The 5,212-nt window shown below is 41.5% G+C and overlaps 1 pseudogene; it reads left to right on the forward strand.

The window, feature by feature from the left end:
* The first annotated feature begins 3,278 nt into the window (after nucleotides 1-3,278).
* LOC132589228 (U6 spliceosomal RNA) lies at nucleotides 3,279-3,391 on the forward strand (annotated as a pseudogene).
* The last annotated feature ends 1,821 nt before the right edge of the window (nucleotides 3,392-5,212 follow it).

Raw genomic sequence — 5,212 nt, forward strand, 5'->3', positions numbered from 1 at the left:
CCATTACGAATCTGAGTGTGGGGGGGAGAGAAGCTTAAAATGCCCTGCCATTTTTCTTTCTTTCTTTCTTTCTTTCTTTCTTTCTTTCTTTCTTTCTTTCTTTCTTTCTTTCTTTCTTTCTTTCTTTCTTTCTTTCTTTCTTTCTTTCTTTCTTTCTTTCTTTCTTTCTTTCTTTCTTTTCATGCTTTCCCAGGCTGAGAGCATTTCATATTTTTAGTTTTCTGCTGTGTAATCTTTGTGCTTTTTCTTTATTTTTAAAATTGCATTGTAAAATCCCACTATTCTCCTACCTTTCCAAAACAAAATATTGCAAGAGTTTTAAGCATGTTTGTATATCATTTCCTGTCTCCTGGCTTCACCCCCAAATTTTAGTGGGCCACGAAGGAGAAGTATAAAAATAACCGGGCCACAGGGGGAAAAAGTTTGGGAAACCCTGTTCTACTGGATTCTTACTCTTTTCTACTGCTTTCAAAGGACTGTGTTCTTTTGGGCCAGGAAACTTTACACAGACCATCCGCCCCTCTTTGTCAGCCTTCAATTGGTCTTAAAGCATTATCTTTCACCAGCAAGTGCTTCATTGTCTGCATTCTCATAGGCATTGGGAGGCAGACTGGTTTTGAATCGAACTGTTGACCATCATAAGATCCCTGCCACTTTCATCTGCTAGGCTCAGGTTCTTATTTATTGATTGATTTGATTTATATCCCAACCTCCCCGCCGGAGCAGGCTTATCCATTGTGATTAGTGAGATGTATCTTACTCAGAGAGTGCAACATGTAATAGTCACTGCCATTTCCTTTCAAGCATTTCTCCCCCACCACGATGAAATGGGGGGGAAATTCTGGAAAAGAAATCTGGGAATCATAGGACACTCAGGGACACAATGCATTCATAATTCATAGGGCAATCATAGTTTGGCAGATAAAAACCAATGTCTGCAAATGGGAGAGTAACTATTCATAACGAATTCCCAGCTTGGCCAGAAGATGCAAGACTATTTATTTGCCATTAAAAATATATTCACTTCTTGCTGTTCTTGGCTGACTTCCCTTCCCCCCCGTTCCTCCTCCCCTCCCTTGGTCTCATACTACTTAACAATCCTCTAATCTTTTGCTAATTCCATGTAGTCCTATATCAATGTTCCAAGGTGGACAAAGGCCATGATACTCATCTAAACTGCTGTTTGTTTACTTTGCAATCATTTTTCTTGTTTGGTTGATGTTACTACAAGTTCTGCTCATTAATTAGCATAAAAGGAAAGGCATGGGATGAAATCCACAACCCATTAAGATAAATGGCAACATTTCCTTTGAGTTTAAAACAAATATTGCAATAATCTTTTCTAATTACTTTCATAAAGCTTTTAAAAATATTCCTTTTAGCAAACAAGCAAACTTCAGGTGTCTTTTATTTGGTACTGTTGCATCCAGATAAAGTAGATTATCTCAAACCATACTTTTAATTTTATAACTAATCTGCCTTAAACCCATATCCCCTTCTTATATTTATTCTTTCACTTTTATCTTAGTCTTCTGCCAGGTTTCTTCACAGTTCTGCTGGCTCCCATTTTATTCTCATAACAAGCTGGTGAGATAAGTTAGCCTGAGAAACAGTGACTGGCCCAAATGCATCCAATGAACTTCATGACAGGATTTGAAATGATGTCTCCCCACTCCTACTTCACTACACTGATCTCTACTATAATTTGACCCTGCATCCAGCTCTGAGGATTTATATAGTGTAATATGGGCAAGTATGCATGCTATGTACACTAGGGGTGATATGTTTGCTTAGTACCAAGCAGGACTTTTTTGGTAGCAGGAACTCCTTTGCATATTAGGCCACACCCCTCTTATGTAGCCAATTCTCCAAGCGCTTACAAGGTTCTTATTACAAGGCCTACTGTAAGCTCTTGGAGGATTGGCTACATCAGGGGTGTGTGGCCTAATATACAAAGGAGTTCCTTCTACCAAAAAAGCCCTGGTGCCAAGTAAAGTGTTCTCTCTCTGCTTTGTCATACTAGCTGGTTGTGCATCTCATTGTAAGTAACTTGAGAGTTTCCTGTAGTCCAGCTCACTCTCTCTCTCTCTCTCTCTCTCTCTCTCTTGTGAGAGCAGAAATGCAAGCCCAGATACACCCACCTATGCAGACTAACATACACGTGGCCAGCATTCAGGGGTCACTTACTGCAACGAACATTTATATTATTTATTCATTTAAACATTTCTATGCTGCCTTTGACCCAAATAGGATCCCCAAGGTAGCAAGCAGCAAATATTAAAAGAGTTACATATTTTAAAGATTGAAAACAAAGCACACATGGAATAATTCAATAAAAACATATAAATAGACATGACACCAACAATCAAGGAAGAGGCCAACAGCAGTAAAGGGGGTATGCCAAACAGAACAAAAAACTCTACCTAGAAGACAAAAATACAGGGCTTTAAAGAGATACAGGGCTTTAAAGAGCATTACCAGCACCTTAAATTGGACCCAGAAGCAAATGCCAACCAGAAGCAAATTGGGAGTCCATGCAGACAGAGTTAAGATTGGAGTGATATGCTCCCTACGACTCACTCCAACCAACATGCTGGTAACAGCATTCTGTACCAGCTGTAGCTTCCAGACAGTGTTCAAAGGCAACCCTACATAAAATCTAATCTAATTTAGGTGTACCAGGGCAAGTACCAAAGTGGTAAGATCTTTTGCCTCCAGAAAGCCATGGATGGTTCACCAGCCCAAGCTGGTGAAAGGAACCACTGGCCACTGCTGCCATATGTTTATCCAACAAAGTTATAGTAGGTTTCTTTTTCTTTATAAATTACCTCCTGGAGGGCGATCTTCCTCTGATCCGGCGCTTCCCCCGCATCTGCCTGCCTGGCTCCATCTTCTTCAGGCAAGCGCTGGGATCGCTCCACGTGGCCCCACTGCAAACCCAGCACTTTGCAAGCACCGGCTGCGGAGGGGGCAGCGTGCTTCCTCCTTGCCTGTGTGCCTAGCTTCAGCTGTAATGTTTAAAGCAAGCACTGGGATCGCTCCCTCCTTCCTCCGATCCCAGTGCTTGCTTTAAACATCACAGCTGAAGCCAGGCACACAGGCAAGGAGGAAGCACGCTGCCCTCTCCACAGCCGGCGCTCGCAAAGCGCTGGGTTTGCGGAGGGGCCACGTGGAGCGATCCCAGCACTTGCCTGAAGAAGATGGAGCCAGGCAGGCAGGCGTGGGGGAAGCGCCGGATTGGAGGAAGAGGCAGCAGATCACCCCCCCCCCGAAGGTACGTACCTTCGGACCATAAGACAGCACATATACTAAAATTGGAACGATACAGAGAAGATTAGCATGGCCCCTGCGCAAGGATGACACGCATAAGACACACACCCCACCCACTTTTTTTTGGGGGGGGGGGAAGTGCGTCTTATGGTCTGAAAAATACAGTAGTTCCCAGTGATATCTATTTAGGAATTTCATAAAAAAGCATTTTTTCATGCACAGATGTTAGAAGACCAATGAATAAGGGAATTCACTGATACCTACAAGAAAATAATGCCATAAGCAATACCATCGACATTTATAAACATAATAAAATAAACATAATAAAATAAGCCTCCCAGCAATTAACATAGAACAATGGTCACATTCAACAGCCAGTTTCCTTATCACTACCCTTCCAGGAAGCCCCACCAAACAATGGGCACATCCACAAACCTATTGCCCTTTCACCACACCCCCTCCAGACTAGAAATAGCAGCTCTCCAGCAGCCCTGGCCTCACTCAATGCACAGCAGCCAAGAAGGTCAGAGCGGCTGCAACGCCACTGAGAATGTTCTCTGCAGCCGAGAATGAAACGTCTGGAATAAAAACTTTCTCCAGTAGAACACGGCACTTGAGCCCAAAAGATTCTACAAACCGTAATAATAAAATGACATTCACAATTGGTGCCTGATATATTCCAAACAGAATGTTTTTCTTTAAGATCTATGTTAGGCCAAAAAGAGCATTGATTTTGCAAACAGAAATCATTATATAATCCTTGAAGATGTCAACCAACTTGGGCAATACATTTCCTTTCATTTATCAATCATCCTTATAACATCCTTATATCCATGGTGCAATAATGTGGTTTCAAACTTTATCCTGGACCACTATAGAGCCAGTGATGGTCCATAAGCACTTTCCCCTCTCTTTTTCTCCCTACCTTCTATAAGTAATGAGGGTTTTCTGGAATATTGTGTGGCAGGATTTCATTTCTTTTAAAGGAGAAAGCCCCAAAGATGTGTTATGTCTTTGTAATATTTATTTTACGCAAGATATTTATTTACCCATAAATAAGCCACACAGTGAAAGCAGGCAGCAAAGTTACTGTTCCTGCTTGAGTTTTCTAGAAAGAGCCTTGCTTTGGCTTCATTCACCTCACAATTCTGTCTCAATTAGCTCCAAGTCCCAAATTGACTCCAAATCCAAAATGCTTTTCTGTAGTCTACTTAATTCTGAGGGGTATCATCTCCCCAAACTCAGATAGGCATTACATTCCAAAGGCTAAAGAGAGATCTCCAGCTATCAAGGTCCCTTGTAATGAAGGAAAATTCTGTTAAAGGCCTTGGCAACTCATTACAGGGTTTAAGAAAGCCAAACTCACAAAACAAAACAAAAAATGTGATCTGGCTGCCTCTCTCTCTGCTGGAAATGAATTCTCTGCAGCCATATTGGCTGTAGTGCTGAATGCTGGCATGGAAATATGTTTCCAGAAGGGGCAGTTTTGGAAGTTTGGATGTTAGTCGCCCTGAACTGGAAAACAAAAGTAGATGTGTGATTACAGTGTCTTTAGAAAGTATTAGTACAACGGTTTTTTGGCAGACCTCACTAAGCCTTGTTGAGGCTCCAAAATGGCCTCTGACCACCCCTGGTTTAAAAGGATAAGTAATAGGATATAGAAACTTTATAGAAGAGTGTAAAGGGCTTCAGTGCCTTTCCTTTTAAAAATTACTTCTCCCTGTGAAAAACATGTGAGAGGGCTTTTAGCAGATGAAAAGTGAGAGGTTGCTAAGGACAAAGGACTGATCTGAATGTGTGGAATACATTAGTATAAATGGATACTTTGGATAATATTATCAATAAGGGACAAACTGTGGCTTTGAATGCAAAATAACATGGGATCTTTGCTAAAAGATCTAAGGTAACAAGACCAGTAAAGACTGTGAGCTATTGCCTATTT

Source organism: Heteronotia binoei, chromosome 1 (genome assembly GCF_032191835.1).
Source record: "Heteronotia binoei isolate CCM8104 ecotype False Entrance Well chromosome 1, APGP_CSIRO_Hbin_v1, whole genome shotgun sequence".
Classification (NCBI taxonomy): Eukaryota; Metazoa; Chordata; class Lepidosauria; order Squamata; family Gekkonidae; genus Heteronotia; species Heteronotia binoei.